Consider the following 17,669-nt stretch of genomic DNA (forward strand, 5'->3'; position numbering starts at 1 on the left):
CCCATTAAACATGACATTTTAACAATATTAAATCTTGCAATTCATGAACTTAGAATGTCTTTCCATTGTCTTCTTTAATTATGTTAGCAGTGTTTTGCAGTCTTGGGATGCAAATCTTTCACCTCCTTGGTTATGTTTATTCCTAAATATCTGATCCTTTGTGATGCTATTGTAAATATTTTTTTTTTAATTTCAATTTTGGTTTGTTCACTGGTGGCAATTGAAATGTTACCGAGGGGGCCTACCTGGTGGCACAAGGGGTTAAGACGCAACCTATGAAGCTATACGCAGCCACTGAAGCACGAGTTCAATCCTCAGCCAGGGAGGTGACCCACATGGTGCAACAGACCTCTCCTGGCTTGCCCACTGCTCCCCTCAGCAGTGTATTTCAGTCAGTCTGCCCATTCTGTACCCCACTGTCTCTGGTGAATCCTCTCACCTCCCACACATCTGGCCTGTACCAGTTCTTGTGTGCATAAATAAATCTTTAAAAGAAAGAAAGAAAGAAAGAAACGCTACTGAGTTTTGTGTGTTAATTTTGTTTTTTTTTTGTTTTTTTTTTTTGGTTTTTTTTTTTACAAATTTTATTTTTATATTCCCCATACAATTGCAACCTCCTTATTTTGACCCCAATCCCTCCCCTACCCACCCCCCATCCCTCACAGAGTGTCTCTGGTTCATAGCTTTTGTTGATTTTGATTTTCAACAGCTGGGACTACATCAAGTTAAAGAGCTTCTGCACAGCAAAAGAGACAATAACAAAAACAAAGAGAAACCCCACCAACTGGGAGAACATTTTGGCACGCAACACTAACGATAAAGGACTGATCACAAAAATCTGCAAAGAGCTGATGAGACTCAACAACAAAGAAAATAATCCTGTCAAAAAATGTGTGTTAATTTTGTATCCTGCAACTTTGCTGCATTCATTTTTTGGTTCTAGCAGATAACATTGTGAAATCTTAAAGATTTTATACATATAAGATTATGTCATCTATGAACAGAGATAATTTTAGTTCTTTCTAGATTTGATGCCTCACGTTTCTTTTTCTTATCTAATTGCTCTGCCTAGGACTGTCAGCACTGTGCTGAATGGGTATAAACAGTCATCCTTATCTTCTTCCTTTTCTTGATCTCAGAGGAAAAGTTTTCAGACTTTCTTGGTCTGCAAAGCTTTTTGATTTGTTCCTGGGGCTAAATAACTTCAGAAGTTTTCTGAGACCAATTAACTTAATCAACAAAAATGCTGAGAGATCAGAAAAGACAGAGAGGAGATGAGAAGTATTGCATATTATGTGTTGAGTGTGCTGCATGTACTTCTAGTTCACAGGTGTTAAATAAATCAGCAAAAGAAAGAACGAAAAATGAAGATAGGTACTAGCAGAGGCAAAAAATCAACTGAGCATTACTGAATGAAATGGCTTTGTCTTTAGTCCCATGTATGACCTGGCAAGAAGATTCCAGCCTTGCTTATAAGTTAGATTTTTTTTAAGAGTGTCTAAGAGGGACTTTGAGGGATCCATGCCAAGTGCATGCCAGAAGGGGCCTCCTGCTGGGGTCCTGGCCCCTACAATAGCTGCACCAAAATTACCCTTACCACATTTGTTGAAAGATAGAGAGCTGGTCTAAAAATACACGTGAGGGAACTGAAACATTTCAGAGAAGGCAGGGCTCGGGAGCAAGAAACAAAAAGAGGAAGGTAAAATTCTAGTTACAAAAAAAGAGGAATGGAAATTGAATTTTCTTACAAAGAAAGTTCAGAAGATCCCCCATCTTCCCTGACTACTCCAACGAAAAAGGGGAAAATTAGTCAATGGGAAACAGATAAGAAAAATAAGTCTTTGCCACATTACAGTTGAGAATTCAAGCAACCTAAGCTAAAGAGTTTGGAAAGTCTTTTCCTTTATTAAATAAAATTTTATTGACTTAAGTGTTAATTTACAAAATAAATAAATTTGGGGTGTACATCTCCTGTATGTGTATAAGCCTCACCTTACCTGCCACCAAAGTGCTAATGTGAGAGGTCCATCCACTTTTTAAAGTGCTGGCTTTAAAAAGTCCATCCCTTGACTGGATCAAGATGTGGTATATATACACAATGGAATACTATTCAGCAATCAAAAAAAATTCATGCCATTCGCAGCAATGTGGGTGGAGCTAGAAGGAATTATGCTCAGTGAAATAAGTCAGAAGGAAAAAGAAAAATATTGGATGGTTTCACTTATAGGAGGGATATTGGGGAATCAAATAAGACATCAGTGTAAAAAAATAACAGGGGCCTCCCTGGTGGCGCAAGGGGTTAAGACGCAGCACAAATAAAGCTATCCGCAGCCACTGCAGCACGAGTTCTGTCCCCAGTCAGGAAGGTGACCCACATGGCACAGCAGACCTCTCCTATCTTGCCGCTGCTCCGCTCCCCTGAGCAGTGCATTTCAGTGGATCTGCCTGTTCTGCTCCCCACTCCGTCTCTGGTGAATCCTCTCACCCCCTGCATCTCTGGTCTGTACCCCAGCTCTTGTATGCATAAATAAATCTTTACAAAAAATAATAACAGTACAAAACACAACAAAACAAAAACAGACAATTATAAATCAGAGACATCCTGCAGGGGAGGAGGAGGGAGAGGGATCAGAGGGAGGGAGGGAGGAAGGAGCACAGGGGACTGAGGTGATGGTGCACAGGTGCACTGGGGAAGGAGATTTTATGGGGACTACACCTGAGGGGTGGGGGGAGCAAATATTGTTTAAAAATGAACAGTGAGGGGGCGAGGAGGGGAGGGATTGGGGTCAAAATAAGGGGGTTGCAATTGTATGGGGAATATAAAAATAAAATTTATAATAAATAAATAAAAATAAAAATGAACAATGATATAGCAATAAAATAAAAATAAATAAAAATTAAATACTAATTAAAAAATAAAAATAAAAAGTTCATCCTCCCCATCTCAGAGAGGGAAACTGAGGCTGAGCGTCTCTGCTGATACTTTCCCAGATTTGCAGAGCTAAAGAGGGGAAGAGACATGTGCCCTGTGCTCTTTTCATCAGGTCTCCATGTCAATACGACGTGTTCACTGCACTGGGTTGGTGTCTCTCCCTCCAGCTTTCCTCAGAACCAGGTTTACTTCTAAATCCATGGCTTTCAGCGAGGTCCAAGTCAGTCAGCAGTACCAGCCATGCCTGGGAACATGTCAGAAATGCACAGACCTGGGAAATTCTGGGGGTGGAGGTCAAAGAGTTGCTGTTCGTAGAAATAATGTCCCTTTTATAGCATGAATAATCATTAACATGTACTTTACCATTTACAAAAGAGCTTTGAACACACATTCTTTTTCATTTTGAAGGGGACTCCTCTTAAAAATCTCTGCAACAGTAGAAAGTTAGGTGCTGACATACATATTTTAGGCTGCCAAAGGTTCAAGGAAGGTCGAGAGAGCCCAGGGCCAAAACTGCAGCTGAGACTTCTGCTTTGAAAATCAGCAGTTACCCCAAGGCACTTTGAGATAAAACTTACCACTTATCATGCCTAGATAAAGTATTATCAACTAGAGCAAACTTTCAGGGCATTCTTAGAAGCATAAAGCATTTGGTCAATTGTGTAGAGATAATAGTTCTAAGAGTTCCTATTTTCTGAGTCTCAGAGAGATAAAGGCCCTCCCTGGGTCACCAGCTGGGCCTGGAGGAGCTGGGGTCAGATAGGCTATTTCCATATAGGCTGCTCAGAGAGACTGTGTGGATTGTACTTGGTCACCCAAATCATTAGGAGGCAGCACTGGATCCATACTCAATGTTCTCAAACGATTTTCAGACCCTAACAATCTTCATCAGAATCACCAGTCAGTGTTTATACACAGTTTACATCACCTTAAAGAATTTCTGATTCCATAGGCTAGAGGAGGGCCCTTGAATTTCTAATTCTAAAAAGCTGATGCTGCCAGCTTGCGGGCCACACTTTGAGTAGCGAGGCTCTAGATATTCTAGTTTGAAGCCTGATGAAGCTGATTAAGAATCAAAGTTTGAGGTGGTATACATACACAATGGCATATTATTCAGCAATCAAAAAAATAAACTCATGCCATTCGCAGCAACGTGGATGGAGCTAGAAGGAATTATGCTCAGTGAAATAAGCCAGAAAGAAAAAGAAAAATCTCGATGGTTTCACTCATAGCAGGAATATAGGGGAACCAAATAAGACATCAGGGTAAAAAAATAACAACAGTACAAAACACAACAAAGCAAAACAGACAATTATAAACCAGAGACATCCTGCAGGGGAGGAGGAGGGAGAGGCATCAGAAGGAGGGAGGGAGGAGCACAGGGGACTGAGGTGATGGTGCACAGGTGCCTTGGGGAAGGAGATTCTATGGGACTCAACCTGAGGGGGTGGGAGGAAGCAAATATTGTCTAAAAAAATTAAAAAATGATAAATGTTGAAATAAAAAAAACTTAAAAAAAAAAGACAAAAAAAAAAACCAAAGTTCTAAATTCTAATATCTCCACTGCCACCCCTAACCAGTAACATACTTGCAGCCCCACCCATTTTCTCTTTTGCTTCTCATCTACACCCATCCTTTCCTTCCATTGCTTTCTTTCCAATCACCTCAAACCAGGTAACTTTTGCAATGGCCTCCTAGCTCATCCACCTGGTAGCTTTCTTGGACTTCAGTCCATTCTGCCCACCACCTTCATCAGACTTACCTTGTCAAAGCACCAGTTTATTTAAGGCAAATTTAGAATTAAAAATCTTCTGTTCTCCTTCATTGTCTAAAACTCTGAACTTACCATTCATGATCTTCCATGGCTTCCATGGATCAATCTACCAGTTCCACCTTATTCACCACATCATGTCTTTGGCGCACACTTCATGCTATTTGTTCACGTCATTTCATCTACATGAATGTCCTCCCTCCCTATCACTCTAAATTCTTCAAGTCTATCTCAATTGCCCTCTCTTCCACGATGTCTTTTATGAAAACCTCCATCACAAGATTCTCCCTCCTTTGAGTTCTCTGAAGTGCAGAGGTTTATTTCCATTTGTGGTCATCTTATATTGCCTTATATTAAAATTTCTTCAGCTTGTCAAATTGCCATCCCCCTAAGGACAGACACGTGATCATGCTTTGTACATCTTTATATTTTGTTAGCATAATACCCAAAACGCTTTAGGCTCTCAGTCAGCATTTGGTAAATGAAAGCATATGTTCTGTTTCCAGTCATATTTGCATATATTTCCAGTGAACCATTAATTTCCCCTGATATGTACCTAAAGAATAAGTGGTGAAGGTCAGTGCAAAATAATTAACAGAGAGGACAATTTATTGAAAAATTAAAAGAGTTAATCATTACATATTAATGTAATATGTAATCATCCACCTGACTCTAAATCCTGCTAAATGTTGGCTAAGTTAATGAATCAAAGAAGAAAAGATGGTAAAATATAATGAAAAGCCCCAGTTAGTTCCATTCCCACTAGCGCTCCATAAAAGAAAATGAGGACTTATGACAATAGTTCCTGGAGGAAAAAATTCCTGGTTTTCTTGACAGTGAAGGAAGAGCTGAGCAAGAAGTCTGAAAGCCCTTGCACCTGGCCACCACTAACTTCTGAGAATAGTGTCCTTTCCTCCTTTCTGCTTTCCAAATCACAGTCAAGGTCTCCTCATACCTCCAACCATAGAGAGAAGGGAATACAAGGAGAGGGACTCCAGAAAATGTAGTTTCTTGTTTCCCTTCTACATGCTCCTGATCAAAAGCTTTTGCTATTTTACATTAAACTTCTTAACAAGGCATTATAAGTCTGGTAACTTCCAGCGCCACAAACCTTCATGTCACACTCTCAGACTGATGGCCACATTGACTTTCTTTCAGTTGCTTGAAAACACTGATTTCTCCTCAAAATGACTTAGTGTCTTCACTCATTACTCATGCCTTTTCTGCTATGTAGATATGGCAATGGTAACACACACACACACATGTACACACACATCTCCAAAAGCACATACCCAACCCCTAAAACAAGCATTTCTGGGAACCAAAAGTGGAGCAAAAAACCAAGGTGGTGAGTGGTGCTAACCCACAAGCCCATTGAAACAAGTTCCAGCACTGGGTGATGGCAGCCAGGAGTGTGACTTTTGATGGGTAGGAGGTATAAGTCCATGTTAGAGATGGGAGTGGAGCCAAGTTGTTTCCTAAAATCAAAGACAGAATAAAATTCTCCAAGTCCCAAAAGAAGACTGATGACTGTCGGCTCTTTCCAACAGAGCAGCAGGCCTAAGGAGGCAGGAGAGTGTAGGCGTCACATGGAAACCAGGCCTGGAACCAAGTTCCCTGCTGTTATATCTGCAGTCTCCTCTCAGAACAGGCACTTTGAGCAATTCACACAAGGCCTAGATCTGGCTCGAGGGAATGAGGTAAAGACAACCGCAAAATAACTAGATGTGGAAAGATAAGCATAAAAGGAAGGGGAGGAAAGCCAAAATATTCTTGCATTCAAAATAAGATTGCAAGTCAAAATTCCACAGTTCATCAAGAAATCAAATAATCTTAAAGACAGTCGAGGCCTATAGCTTAAAGTGAAAGAGAGGATGCGTTTCTGCCTCTCCTAATAGAAGGATCAGGGAAGGGAGAAATACATCCCAATGTCCAAATCTAACAGAGACCAGTGGTTACCTTCTAATAGGTCTTCTTTCTTAGCTACCTCATCTTTCTCGGCAATAAAATCCTAGGCAAGGCAACCATAACCTGTCAAAAGATGAGTGTTCTCAGCTTCCCTTGCTAACTGGAAGTCACTAAGTTCTGACCAGTGAGAACAGAAGTGTTGTGTAGAACTTCTAAAATTATGGTTTTTAGTGGAGGGATGAGTTGCCATTTTTTCTTCCTTATTTGCTCATTTCTGTGCATGTCTGTGGGCATGATGCCTAAGCCCATTTGAGATCACCAAATGACTGACACAGAAAGCCTATGCTTTTGGAGATGGGTGGGGGTGGGGGGAAAGATCAGTAATAAACCTTGATATTTGTAAGATGACAATATAACTAAATTTATTCATGTGTTCAACTCAATCCCTTTTTCCAATTGATGTTTTTGTATAAACTGACATAGTGATCATAAAATTGATAGGGAAATGCAAGGGGCTCAGAAAAGCCAAAACAATTTTGAAATGAGCAAAGTTGACTCACACATGCTGATTTCAAAACTTATTACAAAGCTACAGGAATCAAGACAGCATGTTAATGGTATAAAATAGACATAAAGATCTGTGGAATAGAATTGAGAGTCTAGGAATTGAGAGTCTAAATGCAATGCCTTGTCTTGCATTTATGGCCAACTGATTTTCAACAAGGATGCCCAGACCACTTAATGGAGGAAGGAATGATCTTTCAACACATGCTGCTGAGACAACTAGATAGCCACATGCAAAAGAACAAATTTGATTCCCATCCTAAGGCCAACCAGGGCAGTGCCAACAATGTGACTGTGTGTTTAGAAACCCACACTCCATTCAAGAAAAGAATGAATTTGAATGCCTATCTCATACAGTATACAAAAATTCACTCAAAATAATCATAGAACTAAATGTAAGAGCTAAAACTATGAAACTCTAAGAAGACAACATTGGAATAAATCTTCATAACCTTAGTTAGGTTGAATAATGGTTTCGTAGCTATGACACAAAAAGCACCAAGAACAAAAGAAAAAGATGAAATGGACTTCATCAAAATTAAAGAATTTTTGTACTGCAAATGATACTATCAAAAATGTGAAAAAATAACCCATAGAATAGGAAAAAATATTTGCACATAATACATATAAGACTAGTATCCAGAATAAGTAAAGAATGCTTACAATTCAATTCCAAAAAGTAACTCAATTAAAAATGTGCCAAGGATATGAATAGGTATTTTTCCAATGATACCAAAAAGATAGTCAATAACCACATGAAAAAATGTTCAACAACAAGTATTGGGGAAATCCATGTCAAAACCACAATGAATAGCACTCACCCAGATGGCTATCACCAAAAAGAGGTAAGAACTACTCTTGGCAAGAAGGTGATAATTGGAACTCTCATATATTGCTAGTCAGAATATAAAATGTACATCTGCAGCTTAGAAAACAGTTTGGTGATTCCTCTAAAAGTTAAACACAAGTTACTATACAAGCTAGCAATCCAACTCCTAGGCACATCTCTCAGTGAAATGAAAACAGATGATGTTCGGTCCCTTTTCATGTTCTTGTTGGTCATTTGTATATCTTCTTTGGAGAAATTTCTTTTCAACTTTCTTGCCCACTTTTAAATTGGGTTCTTTTGTCTTTTTGTTGTTGAGATAAAGGCATTTTCTATATTTTCTGGGTACTAGACCATTAGCAGAGATAGGATTTGCAAACACTTTCCCTAATCTTATAGGTGGTCTCTTTACTTTGTACTTTACTGTACAAAGGGTTTTTTTAATTTCAATGAAGTCCCTTTTTTTGTTGTTATTCATGTTTTTTGTGTCATATATAAAGTTTCATTGCCAAATCAATGGTCATAAATGTTTATCTCTATGTTTTGTACTAAGAGTTTTATATTTTAAAGTCTTAGCTCTTATTTACATCATTAACCCATTTTGAATTAATTCATGTATATGATATAAGGAAGGAGTCCAATGCCATTCTATTCTATGTGGATATCCAGTGATCCAGCACCACTTGTTAAATAGAATACTCTTTCTCAATTCACCTGTATTGTTATTCCTATTGAAAATCAACTGGCAATAAATATAGGAGTTCATCTCTGGACATTCAATTATATTCCATTGATAAACATATCTCTTTATGTTGGTGCCATACTGTTTTAATTACTGTAGTTTTCTAGTAAGTTTTGAAATCAGGAAATGCAAGTTCTCCAAAGTTGTTCCTTTCGTTATTGTTTTAAATTGTTTTGGCTATTTGGGATCCTTTCTATATGAACTTGAGGATCAGCTTTTCTATATTTGCAAAAGGCTGTTGGAATTTTGACAGAGGTTGCATCTTTAGATAGATTTAGATAATATTGCCACCTCAACAATTTTAAGTCTTCTAACCATGAATATGCACTGTCCTTCCATTTGTTTAGGCCATCTTTAATTTCAGCAGTTTTATATTTTCAGGGCACAAATATTTCACCACTGTGGTTAAATTTAATCCTGGGTATTTTATTTTTCTTGATGTTGTTGTAAGAGTAATTATTTTCTTAACTTCCTTTTTGGATTTCTCAATGCTAAGTATGTACAAACACAACAGATTTTTGTGCATTGATTTTGCCAAATTTGTTTCTTAGTTTTAGGAGGGCTTCTTTTTTAATAGATACTTTGGGATTTTCTGTATATAAGATCATATCATCTGTGAATAGAGGTGGTTTCATTTCTTCCTTTCAAATTTGGAGGCCTTTAATTTCCTGATTGCTCTGACTAGAACTCCCAGTACAGTACCGAACACCAGGGGCAAAAGCTGACATCCTTGAAGTTTCTAATTTTACAGGGAAAGTTTTCATTCTTTGATTATTGGATTTGATGTTAGCTCTGGGGTTTCAAAAATGTCCTTAATGTTGAAGAAATAATTTCATATTCCTACTTTCTTGAGTGTTTTATTATGAAAGATTGTTGGATTTTGCCAAGTACTTTTTGTGTTGAAATATCATGGGTCTCCCCCACTGCATTCCATTAATGTGGCATATTCCATTGCATGATTTTCTTATACTGAATCACCCTTCTATTCTTTGCCATAGTGTATTGTCTTTTTAATATGCTGTGATTCCACAAAACAAAACAAAAATAAGCAGACAACTATAAATCAGAGACATCCTGCAGGGAGAGGAAGGGAGAGGGATCAAAATGGGGGTGGGAAATACACAAGGGACTATGGTGATGGTGCACTGGTGAATTGCTGGTGGAAATTCTATGGGGACTACACCTGAGAAAAGAAAGCAAACATTGTAAAAAAGATCAATAATGCAAAATATATATAAATAAATTATTATTTTAAAAATATGCTGTGATTCAGTTTGCTAGTATTTTGTTGAGAGTTTTGCATCTATATTCACAAGTATTGGTCTACAGTTTTTATTTTGTTTTGTTTTGGAGTGTCTTTTGCTTTCCTATTAGAGTTATGCTGGTTTCATAGAATAACTTAGGAAATATTCTTTCCTCTTCTCTTTTGGGAAGAGTTAGAGAAGGATTGGTGTTAATTTTTCTTTAACTGTTTGGTAGAACTCATCCGTGAAGGCACCTGGTTTTGGATTTTTTTTGTTGTTGGGGAGGGGGTGCTTGATTTCTGATTCAACTTCTTATTTTTAGAGGTCTTTTCAGATTTTCTATTTATTCTTTTTTTTTTTTTTTTTTTTTTTTTTTTTTGTGGGACCCTCGCCGGCGGCTGCGGAACAAACCGGTGCTGCAGAGGCTGTAGGCAGCCTCTCAGCCCAGCGCTCAACCCCTGCGCCACCAGGGGAGGCCCTTTTCTATTTATTCTTAAGTAATTTTTTGGTAATTTATGTGGTTTCAGGGATTTGTCCATTTCATCTAAGTTACTTAATTTGTTCTCATAGTATTCTCATGTAATCTTTCATTTCTGTCAAGTTGGTATTAATATTCCCACTTTCATCTAATTTGTTATTTGGGTCTTCACTTTTTTTCTTAGTCAACTTTATCTTTTTAAAGAACTAACTTTTGCTTTCAGCTTGCATGATATGTGTGTGTGTGTGTGTGTGTATCTGTCTGTCTGTCTGCTTGAAGTGCCTTAATAATGAGCTGACTTTCACAAACTTGTCTTCTCCCCACCATCAAGATTTATGGTTTCTGCAAAGCCAACTGTAGTTTAGGCATACATCTAGCCAACCATTCTTATTCAGAGTCCCTCTCACTATCTTTCATCACCCACTGCCAACCTCAGTCAGGTCCACCAATCAGAATCTCTGCCACATCTGGTTTTGTGGGTTTCTTCACATGCCAACACTGCAAAGAACACTATTTGAGTTTCTTGCAGTTGGCAACAGCATTATGCCCCTTCCCAGGACACCTGAGAAGCCACACTCAAAAGTTAGATAATATCAGAGGTAGGAGAATTGATATGGTCCTAAATGGCAGGCATGAATCTCATCCTACAGGCACTCACCTCTTCCTACTACTATCCATCACTCTTGGGGGCAGAGGGGCAAATGATAGTGATGAGAGTTTATTCTATCTTCTCATTCCCCAGAACCAGCCTGTTGTCACCGTGTCCTGATGGCTTTAAAAATGGCTCTTTAAGTACTCTATTATCCCATACCAAGGCTTCTTAAGAACAGTCTACCTGAGGTATCTAAACCAAGTCACAGAGTACTTTAAAACTGGGCTATGGAAGAACACAGGATTATCTCTTCCTGTAGTGTTCAAGTGAATGCTAAATCACTTGAGAGGACTAATCAGCAAGTGAATAAAGATCCCAACTTTACTGCTATTTCATCAAAGTTTATCTAACCTGAAGTTATGGATACATCTAATCTCTTTTTATACTTTTGCATAGAAGAACTGGGGTGTAGACCAGAGGTACAGGGAGTGGGGGCAGTGAGCAGAACAGGCAGATTTACTGAAATATACTGCTGAGTGGAGCAGCGGGTGAGACAGGAGATGTCTGCTGTGCCATAAGTGGATTAGCTCCCTGGTTGGAGATCAAACTCAGGCTGTTGATAATAGTGCCAAGACTTAACCCCTAGGACACCAGAGAGGCCCTGCTCTCTTTGTACTTTAAAGTTACCATTACACTCTAAAGTTAAATTACCATTTTTATGACATTTTAATTTCTATTTTCATCACATATTTTTGTCTGTTGTTGCGCTCACTTGGAAATGATAGTCAACTTGGAGGATGAAGGGAAAATTAATGTTTGAACTCTGTTGCTTGATATTTCTTTCCAAAAAACATTTTAAATTTCTGGACTTTCTTGCTATGAGTATATGCCCTGTTACATTGCATTGTTATTTGGTTCAAAAAAAAGTAGAATTGTTTTTGTATTATTTGCATTATGAAGACATATCCAAAACATGTAGGAACATGTAACTGCTTTTTCTGTGGATATGATATCAATCCATATCATTGTTTTTAACCAAAAGTAAAATCCTAGAACTCACTAATCTATTTTAGTAGGTCACAGGAAGCATGCAAACCAGAGAAACCGCAATCAACCAAAAGCATCTGTTATGAAAAACAGGCAAAAAATGTTTCTACCTTCTAAAGGTGTCAACTGAAAAAATCCACATCAGATAAGTAAGAAAGTTACAAGTACCCTCAGGCTGTTGAAAATGATTTCCTGTCTTTTGCCCCACAGCAATTGTCTCTAGTCATCCTTTCCCTGTGTTTTCATTTGGTTGGGTGTTGCCACCCAACACCCAACAGCCACTCAGGAGGGGAGCTTCTGAGCATGAATAAACAAAAATCACAATCTTATTATGGCTAATGTTAGTCTGGCTTTTCCCTCTTCATTCAGGGAGCATGAACTATTTTCATTTTATTGGTTTACAAAAGAATTAAAGGTCTCTTCATCCCTGCCCTAGGCCACAGCCATACCTTCTACATGATCCTGCTTGATCAGCGGGCACACCAGAGGCAGGAGACGGGCAGACGCTTCCCACCAAGTCTGCTCAGAAGACCACTCTCCTCTTCCAGACTGAGAATTTCAGAAACCATAAAACCAGGACCCAACGGTAGATGTGGCATTCTCAAATTCATGAAAAAGCATCTTTCTTAATTCTCTCCATGTGCAAAAGAGTCCTCAAGGGTACTCACCCAAGTTCCCACTTTTCTATCTATATGGGCCAAGGGAAAAAATGACTCAATCATTGTATCACTATTTGTCATTCTCCCCCAAATCCAATGAGAGCCCCAGAAACTGATGTCTAATGGCTACATCACCTGGCCTCCTGGGGCTCCTTCCTCCGCTGGGTTCCATCACTGTGCAGCCCTGACTCAGAACAGGAGCAGGAGGTCAGGGTGCTTTTCTACTCCTGCTCTTACCCGGCATTGCTGAAGTTCTAGTAATGGTTGTACCCTCTCACCCTTCTCTCAACGCCAGCTCTTATCAGGGCTCAGGGGATACTGTTTATTCTTTTGATCCTTCAAGCACAGGAGTAATAATTCCCGCTATTGCTAACCTCTGGGCACCTCACCATCCCTTTGGTTTTCTTAACCCTGCCTCTATCATTCTCTCTCATACTCTCATCCCTTTGCAGTCTTTTCAAAATCTCAGCAGAGCATGCATCTCTTCCCTATGCCTGAGATAAGACAAAGGGTCTGCTCCTAAACTCTATCACTACCTACCTCTATGCCCCTTGCTCTGTTTAGTTATAGGGTTGGGGTCAATGAGGTCTGGTGTGAAGGCAGGAATGCACAGTAGTCCTAATCAGCAAAGGTGAAATTCCTGACTTGACCTTCTCCATCCCGACTGACTCATGGAGCCAGCAGCAAGAGAACTGCAAGGCAGATTCCATCAGTGGGAGTGCACCCAGTACCAGTGGGGTGAGTATGACATGTTCTTCTACTAAAATCTCAAAATGATCCTTCTGCTCCCTGCCCAGAGACCATGTTGGATAACTAGGAAAACTTTCTTGTTCTTGATCCAGCAAGGAGAGGTCTTCTAAGGAAAGTCCTGAAGCCCCTTTGCTTAGCACCAACAGATCTCATGCACAAATACAAAGCTACAACTTACTGAAATCTAGAAAGGACTCCAGGGTGAAAGCACCCTGAAGTCCAGAAAGCACCAGAGGCCAATTCCAATGACCCAGTGTTCCATGAGACCTAGAATTTGTGCTGATAATGGTGATTTCTTTTTTCTTTTTTTTAAGGTGTCAAAATAAATATAATATGTTATGTTCACATAAAATAAAATGTGCCATCTTAACCATTTTCAAGTGTTTAATTCAGTGGTGTTAAATGCATTTATAAATCTGTGAAACCATTACTACCATCCATCTCCAGAACTATTTTCATCATATAAAACTGATATTCTATAACCCTTAAGTGGCAATTCCCCAATAACTCCTCATCCTAGCATTTGGAAACCAACATTCTGTTTTTGCCTCTATGATCATGCAGTAGTTGTCTCCTGTGGCTGCCTTATTTCACATAGCATAATGTCCTCATGGTTCAACCCTGTAGTGGCATGTGTCAAAATTGCCTTCCTTTTCAAAACTGAGCCATATTCCGTTGTACACATACACCACATTTTACTTACATAGTCATTTCATCAATGAGTACTTGCGTTTCTTAGAAGAAGAAATGTAGACATTTAGGCTACTGGAAATAATGACACTATGAATATGGGTGTACAAATCTCTCTTCAAGATGCTGGTTTCAATTCTTTTGAGTATATAACCAAAGTGAAATTATTGGACGAATATATAATAATTCTATTTTTAATTTTTGGGGAACCACCATATTGTTTTCCACAATAGCAGTATCATTTCTATTCCTACTAACAGTGCACAAAGATTCCAATTTCTCTGCACCCTTATCAGCACTTGTTATTTTCTTTTTTTATATAGTCTTATATTTATTTATTTTTTATTTCTGTGCTCTGTGAACCTTTATTTTTTTATTATTTTTAATGTTAAATTTTTTTTAATTTTTAAAAAAATTTAAATTTTTTAAAATTAATTTTTTTAATTTTTAATTTTTTTTAATTTTTAATTTTTAATTTTTTAAAATTTTCACTGTTTTTAAACAATATTTGCTTCCCCCCACCCCCTCAGGTGTAGCCCCCATAGAGTTTCCTTCCCCAAGGCACCCGTGCACCATCACCTCAGTCCCCTGTGCTCCTCCCTCCCTCCTCTGATCCCTCTCCCTCCTCCTCCCTGCAGGATGTCTCTGATTTATAATTGTCTGTTTTTGCTTTGTTGTGTTTTGTACTGTTATTATTTTTTAACGCTTATGTCTTATTTGGTTCCCCTATAGTCCTGATATAAGTGAAACCATCTGATATTTTTCTTTTTCCTACGGGCATTTTCTGATTAGAGGATAGTTGCCATCTTACTGAGTATGAGGTAGTTTCTCATTGTAGTTTTGACTTGCACTTTCCCAAATGATCAGTGGTGTTGAGCATTTTTCATGTGCTTATTAATCATTTGAAGATCTTCTTTGGAGAAATATCTGTTCAAGTCCTTTATCCATTTTTTAAATCAGGCTTTTGTTGTTGGGTGTTAGTGGTTCTCTATTTCTGATACAGTCTTTCTTGGAAAATGTCCCAGGTGCATTTGAGAAGAACAAGTTCTTGAGTAGCATACTCCATAAGTGTCTGTTAGATCTCATTGGTTTTGTGTTCAGTTCTCTATTTCCTCACTATCTAGTTGTTTATCCATTTGAGAACGGGCTATTGCAGTTACCGACTGCACAAACAGTCTATTATCACAAACTGTCTCCTTCCCCTTCATTTCCATTTTTGCTCCATTTAGTTTAATGATCTTTCATCAAGTGTAAAAGTTTACAGTTTTTATATCTTCTTGTTGTATTGAGCCTTTTATTAATATATAATATCCTTCTCCATTTCTTCTTACCTTTTTTGGACTTAAAATCTATTTTATCTGATATTCATATTGCCATCCCCACCCCTGTTTCTTTCTTTTTTTTTTCTTTTAAATAATTGCATGGACTGTCTTTATCATCCCACTCTTGAGCTATTAATGTCTTTGGAACTAAATGAGTCTCTTATTGTCAGCATATAGAGTATTTTTAAATTCATTCTACCATTCTATATCTTTTGATTGGAGAATTTAATTCATTTACATTTAAAGTAATTATTAATAAGGAGGGATTTCTGTCATTTTGTCATTTGTTTTCTATATGCTTTATGGCTTTTGATGTCACTCATTTCCTACACTACTGTCTCCTTTTGTGTTTTGTTTGTTTTTTAGAGTGAAATGTTTAAATTCCTTCTTATTCCTTTTGTGAATGCATGTTCTGTAGTTATTTTCTTTGTGACTGTCCTGGAACTCACATTTAATATCCCAAAATTATAATACCCTAATTTTAATTTATACTAGCTCAATTTCAATAATATGCAAAAATCCTCCTCCTTTACAACTCCACCTTCAGACCTTTTGGTTGTTGGTGTCACAAAATTGCATATTTATACATTGTGTGTACAAAACCCATAAATTAATCATTGTTTTGTATGAATTGGTCTTTGAAATTATGTAAAGATCCAAATCTGAAGTTGCAAGTCAAAGATACAGTAATACTAGCTTTTAGATTATTTGGCATAAATAATTTTTAAAAACATGTTGCTCTTCAAATACGTAGAAAACACAAAGTTAGAATTACTAAACATTGTTACAATAATATTAGATTTTAGAATTGCCCATGTATTTACCTGCATTTCTCCATACAACTCCAAGTTACTATCTAGTGTCCTTCATTCACCCAGAATGACTCTCCTGAGCATTTCTTGTAGGGCAGATCTAATAGTAACTAAGTTCCTCAGCTTTTGTTTACCTGAACTGTCCTATTCTCTACCTCACTGTTTTGTTTATGAGAACTGACCTCTTTTCTTCCCCACTCTTAAAAAACAGTTTTGCCAAATACAAAGTTCTTAGTTGACAATTTTTTTCTCATAGCACTTTGAATATATCATTCTGCTATCTTCTGATCATCAATATTTTTGATGAGAAATCTGCTGCTAATCTTATTGAGGACACCCTGTATATGATGAGTCTTCTCTGGCCACTTTAAGATTCTCTCTGTCTTTGAAAGTTTAATAATGTGTCTTGTTTTCATCTTACCTGGAGTTCATTGAGCTTCTTGGATGTTATACTCATGTTTTTCTTCAAGTTTGGGAAGTTTCAGCCATTATTCAAATACTCTTTATGCCCCTTTCTCTCCTATTCTCCTGGGATGTCCACAGATCCCTTAAACTCTGTTAATTTTTCCATTCTTTCTGCTCCTCAGGCTCAGTAATGTCCATTGTCCTTTCCTTAAGTTTATATATATATAATATATATTATAGTCATATATATCTTATATATTTTGTATATAATATAAATATATATAATATATATTTTATATCTTATATATTATATATATATATATATTGCCTGCTCAAACCTACCTCTGAATGTCTCCTGTGGATTTTTCATTTTAGTTATTGTGTTTTTGAGTTTCAGAACTTCTTTTTGGTTTCTTTTTAGCTTTTAGATCTTCTTATTGATAAATCTTTTTTGTTCATACCAACTATTCTTGACTGTCTCCACATCTCCCTTAAGTTCTTTGGCTATCTTTAAGACAGTTATCTTAAATCATTTGTCTAGTAGATCTGTCAGCAGGTGTTTTACAGGGACAGTTTCTATTGGTTTGTTTTTTCCCTTTTAATGGCGATATTTTCATAATTCTTTGTAAGCTTTGTGATTTTTTTTGTTGAAAACTGGACATTTGAATCTAATAGTGTGGTATCTCTGAAAATTAGATTCTTCTTCTCCAGGAGAGTCTAATTTTATTATATTATTGTTGTTGTTGTTGTTGTTACGGTTTTCAGCTGTGTCTGTACCTAGAATTAGCTTGAGGTATGACCTTTAGGCCATCTCAGCTCTTTTCTGAGTATGTTACTTTCTTTCCCTGGAAATGCACTTGCATTTGAATATCCTGGTCTTTTATGTCTGGTTCACAGAAGGTGAAAAAGAGAAAAATGACAGGGAGA

This window comes from Talpa occidentalis, unplaced genomic scaffold, assembly GCF_014898055.3.
Source record: "Talpa occidentalis isolate TD23 unplaced genomic scaffold, MPIMG_talOcc4v2.1 talOcc4.10, whole genome shotgun sequence".
NCBI classification, from domain to species: domain Eukaryota; kingdom Metazoa; phylum Chordata; class Mammalia; order Eulipotyphla; family Talpidae; genus Talpa; species Talpa occidentalis.